We start from the raw sequence: 19495 nt of genomic DNA, 5'->3' as shown, positions 1-19495 counted from the left end.
TCTTTGATTTCTAGACCTGTTTGGATTTCAGAATTGCAAAGTAGGCATTATAGGTCTATGTGAGTATATGAATTTAGCCACAATCTACTGATTACTAAGTTTTATGTCCATTTTCTAAGTATAAAAATGTATCTCAAAGCTTCAGATGTATTATGTTTTGGTCACTAACAGATGCATTTTCCTTATGAAGTGCAAGACCATCTGAATTTATCCTTTTCTTAGTTATCCAATAATGAATTTGTATTTTTCTTCAAAGTTAAAACGAGTTTTCTGTATGTGGTAGAACTATTAAGCATTTTGCATATTAAACAAAAAATACTTTAAAGTATGTTTCTCCTTTCATTTATTGATGCTTTATTACATAAAGATTCAATAATTATTTTATCCCAACAATGTCAATATTTTAAAGTTATATGTCTATGTAATATGTGTGTGTGTCATTTTTTAAATTTTTTTTTATGCTGATGCCAATGTTTCAAAACCAAACTCTGAAATTTCTTTTGCAATATTTTCCAGTTTTCTCCAAGACACATCACTCTTGTAATTTCTTCCTTTCATTCATTTATTTATTCATTCTGCTAAATGAAAGGCAATTTGTTAAGCACATCAATGCTTCTGACAGATGCCACTCAGAGCAAGCAGTTCCTCTTGCGGTATATTTGATGGGGTGTTGGAATGGCAAGGGTCCGGAGCTGGCAGCCAAGAAAGAGTTCTTGAGCTGTCTTTGGTGCCAAAGGGTTATTTTATTAAAACACAGGGAGAGGAAAGAGCTGCACTGGGGTTGCAAAGAGTGGCTGGTTATATACTATGGAGTTGGGGGAGATAGAGGCAAAAGGGAGGCCTCCAGAATGACTTTAAGGTGCTAAAGGGGACTCCTAAGGTACTGATGGCCTAGCTATCATCAAACCAAGGTTGTTTTTCCTCTTATAAGGCATTGATGACAGTAGGGAGTTCCTGGAGAAATGTGATACTATGTATTTGCCTCAGGTATTTTTCCATGGGCTGCAGGTTATAAAGAAATTTAATCTTATTTACCATTTCCTTCTTGCTTTTGTTCCCCACATCACCATGGAGGGGAGAGGGAAGGTTAAGGCTCCAGGAAACTGAATCTGTGGGTTTCTGGAGGTTAGGCTATTGAGAAGATTGCCTTTTTCTTATAATTTACATTTACAAACTGATGGAGACTCCTGGCCTGCATGACTGTGATCTCTATCAGTTAACCACTCGTTTTCTCCTTCTCTTAGCTTTAGGGGAGCCTGGAGTGCCTGAGGAATGTCACAGGTATCCCACCTGGAGAGGGTGGTGGTGTTTGCTGGGTGTCAACTTGCCTTATGCTCCCTCATCATAGTCACAGTGCAACTCTTAACCAATTTTCTCCATACTTTATTGTTTTTTAATGTTTATTTATTTTTGAGAGAGACACAGAGCATGAGCAGAGGAGGGGCAGAGAAGGGGGTGGAGACAGGATCCGAAGCAGGCTCCAGGTTCTGAGCTGTCAGCACAGAGCAGGATGTGGGGTTTGAACCCAAGGAACCATGAGATCACGACCAGAGCGAAGTCAGATGCTTAACCTACTGAGCCACCCAGGCACCCTCTCCATACTTTAATAAAGTCGAATTTAGTTACTGGAACCCTTGCAGTTAACTTCTACAAAAGACATATTGTGTGTGTCTGTGATTTTTGCGGGTTATTTCCCTGCTACTGTGATATGGTCTTGAAAATTTTTCACTATAGAAAAAGATATGAAAAATTTGTATTAAAATAAAAGAGATTATGGTCCATGCTACACCTTTTTGAAAAGAGACTGAAGAAAAAGAATCAAACTGGTTCTGCTCTCCCCCAACATGTGGTTGCAGACCACCAGTCTGGTAGCTCGGCTGTGTACATGTTGCAATTTGATATTGTAGTTGAAAAGCGGCCAACTAACAGGGAATTGCAGTAATCAAGTTGTTGGGGAAAAAAAAATCAATGTACTGAACAGACTTTCAATCTTATTATAAGACCAACACAAGTAAAGACAGGCAGTGGTCCTCCTCTGCCAGCAGCAACGTGGATAGGAGGAGGGGAAAAAAATAAAAAGAAAAATGACTTTATAGCTCTAAAGGAAAAGATATCATTCAAAAGGCCATGAAGTGTCTAAATAAATCCTAAAATCGTGAAATTTGCCATTTCTGTCAAACATAAAATGGAATGATGGCTAACTGTAAAGTAATTTAAAGGGTTTCAGAGAATGTTTACAATTATTTGTGTGAGTTGATCGTAAAAAACGCGATTATTACTATTTTTACAAAGTTATGTAAAACTCAGGAAAAGTAGCATAGGGTACTGATGTTTAAATATAGGTAAATGTAAGCAAGTTACAATACATGGCTCAGTTATGTAAACCTTTTCAATTACGAGTATCCAGAGTACTTTGGATATTGCAAATTAAACCAAACCAGATTTGGTATCTTTCTTTCATTTAGTGGCATGCTTCCTTTCTAGGAGAAAAAAGAAGGAGAAATTAGGTGAGGGAGGATCAGAAGACAGAGAAAAAGAGGGGAGAAAAGGAAAGAAGAATCATACACAAACCAGTGCTGACTATTCTCTTGGGGGCAGCTAAGGCCTAAATCAATCTGAGGCTGCTCTTGAAATGCAGGCATACGTTTCCAAGCCTTATATTAAAATTTCATGATCAATAACGCTGAAAGCTGCAGAACATACAAGCAAAATAAGTGCTGACAATTCACCAGCATCTGAATTTAATAAAATGTCATTTTCCAGCCTCAGCAGTAGTGCCAGGAGGAGATGGCTGTCCTGATTAGAATCTGTCAAATGAATCCCCATTCGTCAGGTAGTAATAAACTCAGAATAGTACCTTTTGTTCCCGGTTGTGTTGACTCTCCAAAATACAGCAGTCAATTCTTATTCTAATATAATTGTACTGTTTTCAACACTGAGGCAAGGAAGCAAAGACCCTCCCCTCCCTGCCCTGGGGTGGGGGTGGGGAGGAGGGTGGGAAATCCATATTGTTTACATACTTTGATTTGCTATGTAGATAACACCTAGACTTGAGGATTGGTTCTCTCTGTGAAGCAGGTTTTTGTCCCAGGGTCTCTGCATATGTATTCATACACCACTCATCTACTTCTCAATGTAGTGTTATCATCTCTGGAGTCTTCCTTGTTATTTGTTAAGGGCATAGAAAACGTTGCTTCCCATACTTACCACAAAAGGAGATACCATTTACAAAGGCATTCTGCATGGAATTAGGCACTAAAAGGTAAATGTTTAGAAAAATCATCAGTTTTGGCTTAAAGGAAACTTCCATTCATTTGAAGGATGATTTCATAATACTAGGCTAAACCTGAGAAAAGCATGATGATCTAGGAGGTACCACATTTGAGTGATTGGTTACAAATATGATTCCTACTGTCCTTTTTATATTGAATAAATAGCTTGAGAAAGACTGAAAAACTTGGTGGGTTTTCACACAATATTTTTTTCACAAAAATACTGTATTTTTATTTGGTTTTGTCTATTTCTTAAATATCATTATAATCTTAATATTACTATAACACAGGGTATTTGCATAGTCCTGAAAGATATTCTTAAGTGTTGAGAGTTTCCCTAAAGTTGGTGTCCCTACCAATTCACCATCCTGTCCATGATTATTTTTCTATCACAGTAGTTTTTCAGGGACTGATTTAGTTATTCATTTATTTCATTCAATTAATCAATATTCATTGATAAGCTAGGTAGAAGACTCTAAGCTCAGTACCTGAAGGTTTTTTGCATTGATCACTGCTGAAAGTTTCTGGACATTTGCTATCTCAGTTGTCCTATATTTTTGTTTTATTTCCACCATGGTTAGAGGTCTGTCTAGGAAATAAATTTCTGAATTTGTGAGGGTGTCTAACTGAGATTATTTAGAATAGAATCAAACAGGTGGTTAAAGATTATAGAGAAAGCTTTTTAACACTGAAAGCTGTGATTTTGTGAAAAGAGAACTTTAAGTGATAATGTTTTTGTTTTTGTTTTCTTAATTAAAATACAAAGCTGGCTTAGCATGATTTGTTTTAAGCCTATAGTGTACATATTTTAACCATGGGTTCACCTCCAGGATGAAAGGAAGTGTTGTAATTTCTCAAAAACAGTTTTGAAAAAGTGAGACTTGGATGGGCTCTGGGTATGTGAAGCACTGTAATGTGTTACGTGGAAAATTTACCAAGACATGAAAGTATGTCAGAACTAACAAGGATAATGAAAACAGAAAATTATAAGTCATTAAAAATAAACTCAAGTTGCAACCTATTTCTTTCTTTTTCCAAAATATGTTCTATTACATTCAAGAGGGTTTCAAATACGGCATTTTGACTTTTCCCGTCTGGAGTATAACCAAGTCATAATTAACCAAGCATAATATATTAGAAAATAAATGACACTCTTATTTTACCAGAGATGTGCTTGATCTTATGTTGACTGAAGAAAGTCTGAGTATGGATATAAGTGGACATATTCATATTTTGCTAGGTCAATCAGCACATTGAATTTTTTTAGTTGTTACTTGTTATTGCAATACAAGGCGATATGTAATAAACCCATTATCTACATTTCCCTACAATTTCACTGGTACTACAAATAGTAAGCAGCCGGGTGTAGGATTGAAATAGTAATTATAAAAACTCTTCTTGCTATCTATTACTTTCCCTATTACTTATGACAGCTGAAATGAAAATTATGTTGATAACCAAAATTCATCATTTATTATCCCTCTTTTTTCGCAAACATGCATATTTACTGCCTCTTTCAGCAGAGGTTGCTGTCATTAGTGACTAACAGAATTAAATAATAATACTATTCTTCAAAAACAGCTATTACAGATTACTCACTGAAAGTTTGTTGACTAAAAAGAGGGAAGGCTTATTCCCTGAATGGATATTTTATCATTTCTTTATTTCAGAAATTTAGCAGGAATTTGATTATTGGGCTAAGAGCAGTACTATAATATAATACCCTGAAATTTATAAACATTAAGATTTTGGCAACATAGCTTATTTAGGTGAAGAAAGTTCGCTTATATATTTAAATTATAGTCATATATTTAAAATATATAATAAAATATATTTAAATGAGACATAGTTTTTATGGTTGGACATTGGGGGAAAAAGCATGGCACGTACTTAGTCATTTCTGTACCTAAAACATTTCTTGTTTTGTTTCTCTTTCTCCTCTTTCCAATCATTGTAAATTTGTGTGGATTTAGTTATTCTATATATCCCCTTTGCATTTCTCTCCGTAGCAATGTTTGTACATTTCCAGCCATCTCTAGTGTTTGTACTGAGAAGAGCAGTGCTATATAAATAGTGGAATCTGAAAACACAGGTCATGAAATTCATGTAGTTTTGTTGAATTCAGAGTAACTTTTCAGTTATAATTGACTGTGTGCCCAGATACATGTAACTTATTCTTCTGGATTTATATGAAAGTATACTTCCCTAATTGCCATGGATGCCATTTAATTCAGAACCCTCCCACATCCTATGAATTAATCTATGTGAAAATTTATTCCTTGTTACTCAGGAGGCTAAATTTTAAAGTCAATTTTTAGTATACTGTCTATTAATAACATACAAGTTAGGTTTAGTCAGAAATGTGCACTACCTTTATAAAATATGTGAGCATATTTTCATGTTGCCAAATCATATGAACAGATTCTGAAGGAGATACAGATTACTACCCAGACAAGACAGAATTTTGATTTCATGGCAGAATAGTCCAGTATGTATGAGACTCTGTGGAAATTGTCTCAGTTTTGTGAGTTTTCTTCTGAATCCATACTGAGTCATTAAGCCCAACTTTCTGACAGGATTGAGGGAGGATGATGACAAATGATGACACTAAGGGGGTACAATCACTTAGAGCAACCTGTTTTCTGTAGGAAAGGAGAACTTCACAGGGGCCTTTTGCCCCTTCCCTCCCTCTTTGATCATCACCTTGGAGATATATATCTAGCTTATTTTTCCTTCATCTTCTGGAATATCTATACGTAATATTACATATTATTGGATCATTCAAATTTTTTGTGCTCTCCTCTCAACAATAGCCAAATTATGGAAAGAGCCTAAATGTCCATCAACTGATGAATGGATAAAGAAATTGTGGTTTATATACACAATGGAATACCACGTGGCAATGAGAAAAAATGAAATATGGCCTTTTGTAGCAACGTGGATGGAACTGGAGAGTGTGATGCTAAGTGAAATAAGCCATACAGAGAAAGACAGATACCATATGGTTTCACTCTTATGTGGATCCTGAGAAACTTAACAAAAGCCCATGGGGGAGGGGAAGGAAAAAAAAAAAAAGAGGTTAGCGTGGGAGAGAGCCAAAGCATAAGAGACTGTTAAAAACTGAGAACAAACTGAGGGTTGATGGGGGGTGGGAGGGAGGGGAGGGTGGGTGATGGGTATTGAGGAGGGCACCTTTTGGGATGAGCACTGGGTGTTGTATGGAAACCAATTTGACAATAAATTTCATATATTAAAAAAAAAAAATTTGTGCTCTCTTACCTTCCTATCAGGCAGAGACAATTTAAAATATGGGCCATTTGTTTACTTTCGAGTATTGCTAGTATATCTTTGCTTTTCATAATTTTTTCTTTTTTTCTTTTATTTCCTTTTTTTTCTTTGTTTCTTTTATTCTTTCTCTCTTTCTTTTTTTAGTTTTAGGGAAACTAGGTTCTGTGTCCTTGTTTCAAATCTCCCATCTTTCCTTCATATAGGTAATTTCAAGGCACATGGACAATGATTGCTTTACCTGTCAGCCTGAAGAAACCAGCGGCAATAGGTAGCATGTTTGACAAGAATTGTTGGTTACGAAAGGACAATTAAAGTCATGTGGTAAGTATTCAGCATTTCATTATTTTTTAAAAAGTTTATTTATTTATTTTGAGAGAGAGACAGAGAACACAAGTGCATGTCCGGGAGGGGCAGACAGAAAGGGAGAGTGAGAGACACTCCCAAGCAGGCTCTGTGCTGTTAGCACAGAAACTGATGCAGGGCTGGAACTCATGAACCGTGAGATCATGGCCTGAGCCAAAACCAAGAGTTGGATGCCCATCCAACTGAGCCACCCAAGTGTCCCACTCTTCAGCATTTTAATTTTAGCTTTTACATGTTCACTGCTGGTGTCATAATGAGTATCATATATATGTCTGTCCAGTCACCATATTGTGTGACTGAATTTCAAACACTGTCTCAAGGAAGACGACAAAGGTATTATTCTGTTTCTAATTGACCACTGACTGCTTAAAAGTGAGTCAGGATTTCTGGTTTCCAGGCTAGCATGCTAGGAGCTTGGAAGGTGTCACTCCATCGTGACAAGTAAAAAACTGAACACACTGAAAATCAATAGTGTTCTAAAGATCTATCAAAGAAATGAGATCACAGGGGAAACTACTGCCCCAATTTTGGAGATATTGGACAGATACAGTGAATCACAATTTACAGGAATAGAAATTGAGGAGCAGAAGTCTCCACAGGAACCAGTGCCAGGGCAGGAGAACCTGAATTGCAGACGCTTAGTTTGGACGTGTCCAAACGTTAAAGCTTTAGGGGAGGGCTCAGTGATATGGAGGTTTGCTGAACTTTTATGGATTTTACTTGCAGGAGCATTGGCATGTTGTTACAGTAAAGGTCAGAGAGAAATCCCCTCATGCTTTTTGCACATAGAAAGGAAAAATAGCCTTTTGAAATACACCCTGAGCATTCTGTTCTCCCTAACAAGGCCTGCTTGCAGAAGAAACTGTTTTCCCATGGGAATGTAAATACTCAACTCCAGTTCTCTCTAGCCTTTCTGTGCTATCTACTAGGAGGGAAAAACTCAGAAGCACTTGTGAAGGTCACATCGTAGGGACACAGGGTTTTTCTAAAAGAATATGACCTAATCATAGGACTACAGAACTTCCTGTCCTTCACACCTTACATTAATATCACCAAAGTCATACGTCCCATACTTCCCTTTATTCTGTGTATCATGGCCAGATTTGACCAATAAATGAAAAGATGTACTAAAGGACATGAGATATAGTTTGAAGAGACAAAACAATGTCAGAAAACGGCTCAGATATGGTAGAAAGGCTAGAATTACCAGACCAAGAATTTAAAATAACTATGAGTAATGTACAATGAGCTATATTAAAAAAAAAATAAAAGACAACATCCAGGAATAAATGGATAATATAAACAGAGGAGAGGAAATTTTAAGAACCAAAAAATCAAGAAGAGATGATAGAGATTGAAAAACACTGTAATAGAAATGGAGGGTACTTGATAGGCTCCTTAGTAGACTGGTCATAGCTGAGAAAAGAATAGCTGAGCTTGAGGGTATATCAGTCAAAACTTCCAAAACTGAAAATCAAAGAGAAAAAAAATATTGGAGGAAAAAAATATAACAAAATATGCACAAACTGTGAGGCAACTACAAAAGGTAAAACATAGGTATAATGGGAATACAGAAAGAGAAAAGAAAAGATAAAGAAACACAAGAAATATTTTAAATAATAATGACTGAGAATTTCCTCAAATTAGCACCAGACACCAAACAACACACAGATCCAGAAAAGTCATAAACTACAAGGCAGGATAAATGTCAAAATATCTACACCAAAGCATATCAAATTCAGACTGCAGAGCATCAAAGATAAAGAAAGAATCTTGAACAAAGCCAGAGGAAAATATCACTTGGCTATAGAGAAGCAAGGATAAGAATTACATCATACTTCTCTCAGAAAACATTCAAGCAAGAAGAGAGTGGAAGGAACTATTTAAAGTGTTGAGAGAAAAAAAATCACCCTCATAAAATTTTATATCCAGAAATTTTGCCTTTAAAAGTGATGGAGAAATGCTTTCTCAGAGAAATAAAATTGGGAATTTATTCCCAGTAGATTTGCCTTTCAAGAAATGTTAAAAAAAAAAATAAGTTCTTTAGAGATAAGGTAAATGATGTAGGTCAGAAACTCAGTTCTACATAAAAAAAGAGTATTATAGTGGATTAAGTGAAGATAAAATGAAAATATTATCTATGTGGTTATCAGTTTTATTTTATAAATCACCAATGGTGAGAGAGATTTTGAGAACAGGAACAGACGTGCAGTGTGAAAGAGGATCATGCTACAATTTCTAAAAAGCAAAAACACAAATGAGTACTTAAGAAAGTTATATGATTAATTTTATGCATCAATTTGGTTAGACTATGGTATTCTTTGTTCAAACATTATTCGAGATATTTCTGTGAAGGAATTTTTCAAATGAGGTTAACATTTAAGTCAGTAGATCTTGAATAAAGCCAATGACCTTCCATAAAGTGGTTCAATCTCATCTAATAAGTTGAAGGCCTTAATAAGAAGACTGACTTCCCTGTAAGAATAGGAAATTGTCCTTGAAGACAGACTTCAGACTCAAACTATAACTCTTCCTTGGGGCTGCCAGCTTATCCTGCAGATTTTGGACTTGCCAAAACTCCAGAATTGTGTGAGACAAGTTAAAATAAATCATTCTCTATGTGTACGCATACCCTGTTGTTTCTATTTTTCTGAAGAATTCTAACTAATACACTAAGAGACCTCCTCTGGAGCAATTTGCCACTAACCTTTTCCACTCTTCCCTAAATGCAAATATCTTTAGATTAGGAAAAACAGGGCGAATATCCCATAAATGTCCTATAAACCCAAAACATTATTTTTCAAAAAGAGAGAGTAGATTGAGTGTATGACTCTTGATTTTGGCTCAGGTCACGTTCCCAGGGTCATGGGATCAAGCCCTACATTGGGCTCTGTGCTGAGCGTGGAGTGTGCTGGAGATTCTCTCTCTCCCCCTCTGCTTCTTTCACCTGCTCAGACTCTCTGTCTCTGTCTTGCTCTGTCTGTCTCTCTCTCTCTCTCTAAAAATAAATAAATAAAATAAATCTTAAAAAAAAAAAAAAGAGGGGCTCCTGGGTGGCTCAGTCAGCTAAGCATCCAACTCTTGGTTTCAGCTCTGGTCATGATCTCACTGTTCCTAGAATCAAGCCCCACAACTCTGTTAGCACAGAGCCTACTTGGGATTCTCTCCCTCTCTGCCCCTCCTTCACTCATGCTCGCTCACTCTCACTCTCTCTCTCTCTCTCTCAAAATGAATAAATAAACTTTAAAAAAGAGAGTGAATAGAAGATATGTTAATTTTTCAGCATCTCTGAATGCTCTTTTAGACATATCTTTCCCTGTTATTTTTAAAGCCTTTTCCTATTTGCTTTCTAGATATATACATTTAAATTTTCCAAATTAATGGAATTTACTAAAGATTCACCCTTTTTTTTTTTCAAAAACAAAAAAGTGCTCAAATTAAGTCAATCAACAACATCTAGAAGTACTGATTATGAAATTCTTTAGAATACTGACAGACATTCCAGGTTCATTCAATGAAAGCAGATAACTCCTTAAAGTTTTCTAGATGAATTTAAATTTCAATATCTAGGATCTTCAGTAAAAATATGATAGTTGCAAATGTTTCCATTAATGGATGAACGTATATTGGTGTCTTTGTCTAATCAGATATTCCTGGATTTTATGAGACAATGTGAGCATTAAATACCTTAAGACACTAATTTAAATATCTCATTATTTATTTATCAAAGTGTTTATTCAACACATGTTTATTTGGATGAGTGCTAAGCAGAAGAAATCCAACCGAAAGTGAGAAAGCAATATCTCTGTCTTCACTTAGCTTATTATGTAAGAGGCAATACAGATAAAGAAGCAATTATGGAATGGATGAGGAGTGATATGAGAGATAAGTGAAGGGTTCTACAGGAAACAATGAGGATAACCATTGTTATCCTAGTCTTGGACAGGATGTTATAACTAGTCTTAGACAGGATGAGTGCCAATCCACATTGTAGAAGTATGATTCAGTTAACTATAGATAAGAAATTGGAGATGGAGGAGGAGACAGCAGAAGCACTGGATTAAGTTGAAATATTAGATATGCAAAGATTCAAATGTAAGAGAAATCACAGCAAGTTTAGTTTACGAAATAGTTAAGTAAAGCTGGATGATAAAGATATTAAGAACACTTGTTTTAAACTGGTAAGTTTGTGATAATTTGTTACAGCAACCATAGGATACTATACTGTATATATCAGGGCTAATGCCAATCACTCTTCCATTGTTCTATAGCTGGGAAACTGTGGAATTGATGATTATATTGCACTTTATATCTTTTCTACTGATGGTCTAACAAAAGAGTGAATCACAGCTGAGTCTGATTAATTCATCTGCATCTCTTTGATATGTTAATAGTATACAAATAATTCAGAAGTATGTATTTGAGGGGACATATTTAGGACTACTGTTGGGCAAAGCAAGAGAGCATCTTCTTAAGCTGAGAAGAAAATATTACATATGTAAATTCAGGACTATTTTAACAATGAATACAGTTAGATAAATGGAATTAAGAGTGTCACTTATTTGATAATTCTCCAAAAGTTTTCTAGTGGTCAGATGAGCCTGAATGACTATGTTCTATCTAATAATATAATGTTACAAATGAAAAAAAAATACAATCTTTTAAAAACTGTAGACCTTTTAAGTACTTTGAGAAAGACACAGTACTTTGAGAAAGACACAGACCAAGAACTGTTGGTTCCTTGGAAAATGTAAGATAGTTAAATCTGTGAAGTGCTGCCTTTCCTCCCATCTCTCATTTGGTGTCTCTTCTTACCTCAGTACTCATCACAGCTCTAGAAAGGAGGTACCTCCACTGTGAAAACCCACCTAGTCAGTGTGTTCATCTAGACTTCTCTATCTCCCAGCACCCTCCACCCAATGAAGATTGCTTTTTTCCCCCTTTTCTTTAGAAAATTGTTCTTTTTCAGGCCTTCAAATTGTAAAACATGAATTCTTTGTCAAAAATGGTCAGAAATTGTCGGAAAAATATATTACCAAATTTCAAAGACTGAAAATTTCAATTGTATACACTTTTGTAATATTATAAAGAAATGTATTTTTAATACTGAAAATCTAGGACAATCCTCCTTCTTCTTACAGTTTATATTACAGACCTTTTCACATCACATCATAGAAACAAATATATATATATTTTAACCTAGGAAGTCAATTAGATTCTTATGTAATTTAATAATTGTTTCTGTTGCAAAAATATTTATAAGGTTCTATTTCCATATTAAGTGATACAGAAAAAAAAGAAGTTTCAAAGGCAAGCAAGTAAACAACACCCTCTTCTACCTTATTAGCACAACTCTGCTGTTGCAATATGCTTGGTCCTAAGGGATGGATCTTAATGGAAGTCAAATAAGAAAATCCCACTCCACATTTCCTAGATTCAATTGCAGCTAAGGTTGGACATACGATACAGGTCAGGCTAATGTGACTAAACAGAAGCCCACTCTGGGGAACTTTAAGGAACTGGGAAAACATCTGGCTTCTGGGAAAACATTTACTTTCTTAAAAAAAAAAAAGTATAGATGCAAGTGAATCCTACCTTCCTTCTTACTGCCTTGAAGACAGAATAATGACTGGATATTCAGCAGCCATATTATGACCATATAGGAAATGCCAGAATTTCAGATGTTTGATGTGACATAATTCTTTGCTGCTAAACACATTCTTAATTAATACAAAGTTATATTGGCAAATAAGTTCTACTCTTCAAAAAGAATAATTAATAAGAAAATAGAATCATCATAAATCTATCAGGTGAATCCAATTTAAAGAATAGAATCCACTTTTAATGTTTGAAAAGTAAAAATAGGTTATGATAAACTTAACTGAGTTCACAGCTCCTGTAATTAGAAAAAGAAAGTAAGTGTTCCTTGTTACCCTGTTAACCCCTGGAATTTGTATTCCTTAATAATTTGAAGTTTTTTTTTTTATAATGTGAAGTTATGGTAAATTCTGATTGCTAGTGCAAAAGAAAGCGTTAAGCAAAAGAATAGAGGAAACCGAAAGCAATTACTGATCATCTGTAGTTTGTGTGCATTACCCACTACACATATATTTATTGACTTATTCAGTAAATATTTACTGCATGTCAGATTCATGTCAGATACTATGTAAGGTGTCAGGAATAAAAGATGGATATGGCATTAGTGGTGTCAGTCCATATCTTCAAGAAGTAGTGTATGAAAAGAGAGATTATTCAATGCAGAGGGGACATAGAAACCAAAAGGAAAAAACAAATCCGATAAAACACGGTGGGCTAGGGAAGGTACTACAATAATGCAAGTCTTTCTAGTGTGTGATGCATGAAGAAAAAAAAAAAAAGAAAAAGAAAAGAAAAAGAAATAAATGTGTTCATAATGGGTTCTGTTCTTTAAACAAAACAAATCAATCAACAAACCAACAACCCCCAGCCCTTGGGAGTTTACTGTGCTGTGTTGCCAAACTTTCTCATTCTGTATATTTCATTATGCTAGTTTGCTGTGATGCTAGGCGAAAGTGTACCTTGGTCAATTAGGTTAGGGAAATGCTGAATGTTCTATCATTCTTTTGGAGTTAAAAATGCACATTAGCTAATTAAAAACTCCAGAGCTCACCAGTTGTACTTTTTCACTGAACATGTTTCAAAAGTATTCAACCATGGATGAGCTTATTTTCTAATAACACGTATTTATGTGGGTTATATTATAAAGGGTAGTTGTATTTTTATAAAATGCATTTTGAAATGACTTTGAAGGAAGTACTGAAGAAAAGACCTGGCACAGAAATTTCATTAGTTGAATAATGCTCCAGCTAAGATGAGGCAGTGATGAAGTCATCAATTAGGACAATGTTCGAGAAGACCATCAATTTGGAGGATAATTCATGCTGTATAATATAAACCATCCGTACTTTTATATTGTGAGTCTTGGTTCTATGAAGCTAAGAGAATTTTACATTTGGTGAGTGAGAGAACTATCCTCATTGCTTTTTTCATACCAACTTCTCTATCCCAAATGAAGCTGAGGTACAAGCTAATTAGAAAAGGCATATATATGCATAGGATGCAAAAATATATTAGATATATTGAAAAGTTGATTTTTATTTTTCTTCCTGCCTGTTTTATTTCAGCTATGTTCATGTAAACTGGTTCTCATATAAAGAAAAGCAATTCAATTTATTTGTTAAAACAAAAGGGATTGACTTGGGATAATTATTTGGAACTTAAACAAGGAATTTAACCATTTTTAATAAAAATATAAGCAACCAATGTTATAAATCAATTTTGTTTTTAAAAATAGAGGGTCAAATACACTAAAATTGGTGCCAGAGAATAAATATTTACATTTGGATGATTAAAAATTAGAAACTAATGCTAAGGAAGCAAAGGAAACTAGGAAATCTGTCCCCTAATAATTCCACATGGGGTTTGGAGAGGTAGCAGGATTGATATCTGAGGAGAGAGAGGAAACACAGGAAAGCAGAATGGATGGCATTATCTAGATATCTTCCCCAAAGATTTTTCTAAGGATTATATTGAAGCAAGGTAGATAAGCACATTGTAGTTTTATGTTTATCTGAAATAGAACATTGAGGTAAATGAGCACAGAGTTACCACTTCTTGGCTGTGCAATGGGACAAAAGTATAATTTGCCAACACAAATGACAAAAATAAGCTCTATCTATTTAACACTCAACCTCTTAATATGGTTCACGTTGATTTAATTAAAAATCTAAAAGAGATAATGTATAAATGATATTATGTATCATTTAAACCATCACATAATACACACACTCACTAATAGTGTACTAGAAAAACTGACAAAAATGATTAAAGAAAATTATTATAGGAATGAGACTTTTTGAATGTAATTGAGGAAAACTAATATGAGCATATAAAATAATACTACAAAGGCTGAATAAATATCAATAGTGTATGAATTAAGTGGAGTTAAATTGGTCTTTCCAGGGCAGTAGCTTAACATAAACCTGACTGAAGAAAATAAATCTTAGCACAATGTCAGATGGTCTACTACTATAGAACATTCAAAACCATTCCTAGTATGGTTGATAACTTCTCACTACAGTTAGCAGATTGCAATGGATTCTCAGATGGTTCTTTACTTTCAAACTAAGACATTTCAAAGGGTTGACTACGAAAATGAGTTAGTGAGGACTCCCTTGCCTCCTGAGTAACGAGAATATTTCTTTTGGACATTTGTGAGCTCAGCATCTAGTCTCTGTTATATCTACCCCGGTCTAGTATCTATTTTTCTCTCCAGTGGCTATAGTGCTAATCAGTACTACAGTCCTTGCACTGTTTTTGCTGTCTCCTGTCATTGTAAGTTTAGTAGGAATTCAAGGAGGTATCATAGTCTTTAGGGGGTGGTAGGAGTTATGTTTCCTGCTGTTATGACGTTAGCTGGATTAAAGGAATAATAGCTCGAGAACAATTACGGTGCTTTTCAGTTGTAATTCATAAAGCCCATAAAAATAATTTAATTTTTGTTCACATTTTAGTTTGTGATTCATTTTCAAAGTTAACCGTAAGAAGACGTACCTTACTATTTCTATACAGATTTGCGTTGTTATTACTATTATAATAATTAAATATCACTTATTGTGGCCCCCTTTTGTTCCTAACCATATGCAGTATGACTTACCTAGAATATTAACTTGATCCCTAGCTTTACGAGGTAAACAAGATTGCTATTACCATTTGGAATTACCAGCTGTGATTTATTTCCAAGAGAAAAAAGATGCTAAGATTGTTTATAATATGCTATGTGTCAAAAGCATTAAGTGGTAGAGCAAGAAATGAACCGAAGTCTGACTGATATCCTGAAATAAACACAAAAATAACTATACTTTTTTAAAAAGGAAGTGAGGGGTAGAAAAATGAGGGAGGAGGAATCAGGACCAAAACTTAAACACTAATTTATGAAAAATAGCCTAACTATTGTTTAACCAAATAGCCTAAAACTCTCATGGCTTCCATTACTTGTATTTGATTTTGAGCAGAAGTTTGAAATGAAAAAACAATATTAACTTAAGCTGCTTCAGATAAAATTCATCATGTATAATCGCCTCGAGACATTTTCTATGAAAATCTTTGTGCAATGAAATAAGCTGGCTTAATATTTTTATTTTGGCCCTTTTGTAATTTTAAATGAACTTTGTGAAAAAAAAAACCCTAAAATATATCTCAAAGCTTATTTAGATGCTTGTAAATAGAAATATGGTCAATATATATACTGAATTCTGGAGCCGGATCAACTGAGCTCAAATGGCATCTCTGTCTAGTTGTGTGACCTTAGGCAAGATATTTAACCTTTCTAAAATCCAGTTTCTTATTTGTAAATTTGGTAGACTCTTGTAGAGTCACCGAGAGTATTACATGAGTTAACACATGTATTGCACATAGAACAGTGTGTGAAATATAGTAAGCCCTCAGGTGAGCATTAACTATTATTATCATATATGCCACACAGAGCAGGACATGATGTAAAGATTTTAAAATATAAATGCACTCAAACAATTTATCCAATGCGTATTTGATATTTTACCCTTGATTGCAATATAAACAATTCATGGAGGAGAAATGTTCTACACAAGTGATAAATGGAATCTTTAAAGCCACTTAGAAACATAAAGACAACATTTAACACTATAATATAATGGCACTCATTTGATGTAAAACTTGTATATCTCATATCTTACAAGACACACACATATACTTCTGCATATGTATGGGATCACAACAAAATTTCAAGAAGGAAATGTCTCTCACTTTCGATCTGTCATATACCACCAAAAGAATATACTGGCCCTTTCAGAAGTATATCTATATCCATCATCACTCAACAGTGATGGTGGATAACTTAACTCCAATTTACTTACTTTCTATCAATGGTTCATGAAAAAGAGTCTTTTACAATATGTTATTCCCTCTACACTGACTATTTGATAAATGAAGATTGAATGCTAATAATAAATTATTAATTTCTAGGCGATAAAGTATCTCAAATGCTGTTGAATACTTACAAGCAGTGCTAAGGTCTATATGATTGCTTAATCATATCTCAAGGGATCATTGAGAACTCCAGTGAAATGGAAATTAACTGTGTTTTATATCTGAATATACAGTGGTTTCTTGTTAGTGTAACCACTTCAGGCAGAGGTGATTTGTGACCATTAATTAGGCAATTGAATACAAATTAGGCCTTTTTGCCCCAAAGGAAAAAGCCTAATTTCCAGATATTCAATAGCTGTTGGGGTGGTTTGAGTTGAACTTCCCACAGATTAGTTATTCTGTGGTAAAACAATCATTTAGACAGAAGAAAGAAATCAACTCATCACTGTCCACAAAATCACAAAACCTTGAAGACTGAAGACATAAAGAAATAAAATCCTTTATGTAGTCAGGATTTATAAATCAGCAATTTTTCAAGAATCTCACAGATACTACATTAGTTTGTGTGGTCTCTGCTGTGGTAACAAATATACACCATAATCTTAGTGATTTATAATAGAATATCTATGCAGGTACACAGGTCACTGGGGGCTGTCCTACTTATGAAATCTTTCAGACACTCACTTTGCCAGACATTGTCCCATCTTTGGCATTGGTTTCCAACATCAGTCTCTTCTTACCTGTCCAGTCAAGCCTAAGTTGCCACCATCAGTTTCTAGCTGGAAGAAAGGAAAATGCAAGTGCATGGAGATTTTTATGTTCTATCATGGAAGTTCCACTTATTACTTCTTGTCAGATGCACTGACCTGGATTCAATCACAGGGCCACACCTACACTGGAACCTGGAAAATGCACTATGGCTGTGCACCCAGGAAGAAAACATTAGAAAATGTTGCTGGAGAATACTTATCTATTTCCATTAGAGGGAGGGACTTAAATGGCATATTCAAAAAAGGATAAAATAAATTCAAATAAAGGACTAAACAAAATGAGACGTAATTAGAGGAAGATGCACTGTGTCATCACCTGGATGCACTTTGGCCTGGCAGGGTGGGTGTTTATAAGTGTTTCCATAGGTCTAAACCTCTACTGTTTTCTTCTATAGCGAAGCTTCATTAGAGTGTGAAAATTAGTAAAGGGAGAGTAGGTACCAAAATTGCCACAGATGCAACCCCTCTTCACTTTGAATTTCTCCTTATGTCCGGCATAAATTCAGTTTCGAACCTTACCTTTATGCTCCAGTCAGTATTGCCTAGATTAGAAAATAATAAGCATTTAATAAACATACCAGGAGTACCACTGAATAACCCAGATTTTGTGGAAATGTACTGACATGGAACCCTAATGTAAAGATCAAGAGAGGTCATGCATCTATGGAAGGAGTCAAGGTATTTCTAAGGAGAAAATAACTTTGAGTACCAGTCATCTTGCGAAGACTTTGGTATAGAATTGGGGAATGAAAATAGGAATGCTTTCCTTAGATAAATATGAAGTTAATAATTGATGCATGACAGAGTAATGATCCATTACCTGAAGTCAGAGGGCAGTAGCAAAGTCACGGGGAGGCAGAGGATTCAGAGAAACAGCCATTAGCAAGTGGTCCTGTCAGCAGAGACAGAGAGAAATGCAAGGAGAAGTGAGGGATGTGATTCTGAGAGTTTATGGGAACATTTCTCCAAACCACAATGGAAACATGAACTGCATGGAAAAGCAAATTTCTAACAATAAATTTGAGAAGACTTGTGTCATGGAAATTTGTTTCCTAGGAAAAATTTCTCAAGTATTAGAACATATAACATAAGGAAATTTACTCAGTAAACATAGGCTTTATTTTCCAAAATATCCTTACAAGTAATACAGCACCTTAGTATATTTTTAAACAAGTTGCAATTTTGTTTAATATTTTGAAGTTCTTTTTTAATCTATTGTAAATTCATTGACCACTTCATTAACCTTTATGCCAGCGATTTTTATATATATATATATATATATATATATATATATATATATATAGGATATATGGATTTTAAGATGCAGAGAGGCTCTCAGAAATTAAGGCAGAAGCCTATGGAAAAACTAAAATATTTTTTTACAATGTTACACAAGACTTCATAGGATCTGTAATATGTAGAACAAGTTAACACTATGTTTTAGATTCATCTTTAAATGACACTACTTATGTATCTAATTATGAGCATCTAATAATAGTAGAAATATCATCTAGGTCTAGTCTCATTAAATGTGGGACTAAATCACCTAATAATAATTCCTAATAATGTATAGGACTCTGCAGTTTAATTTTGTACAGAGTTGTACAAATTCTTTGATAAGTATAACCTATTGATTTTTATAACAACTTGGTATAATTACCAAGCTGGTATTACTATGAAAAATAGTTTCTACATATAAAAGAAACAATCTACATAGTAAATAATCTGCTTAATGTTAAAAGCAACACACACACAGACACCAAAACAAAAAGAAAACATTAAAACAAATATGAGTAGAGACAAAGGGTAAGAACAGCAACAACAAATATGATATGCAGGTCAGCGTTCTTTTCGTTA

The sequence above is a fragment of the Lynx canadensis genome, chromosome B1 (assembly GCF_007474595.2).
Source record: "Lynx canadensis isolate LIC74 chromosome B1, mLynCan4.pri.v2, whole genome shotgun sequence".
NCBI classification, from domain to species: domain Eukaryota; kingdom Metazoa; phylum Chordata; class Mammalia; order Carnivora; family Felidae; genus Lynx; species Lynx canadensis.
This window is presented reverse-complemented; position numbering follows the sequence as displayed.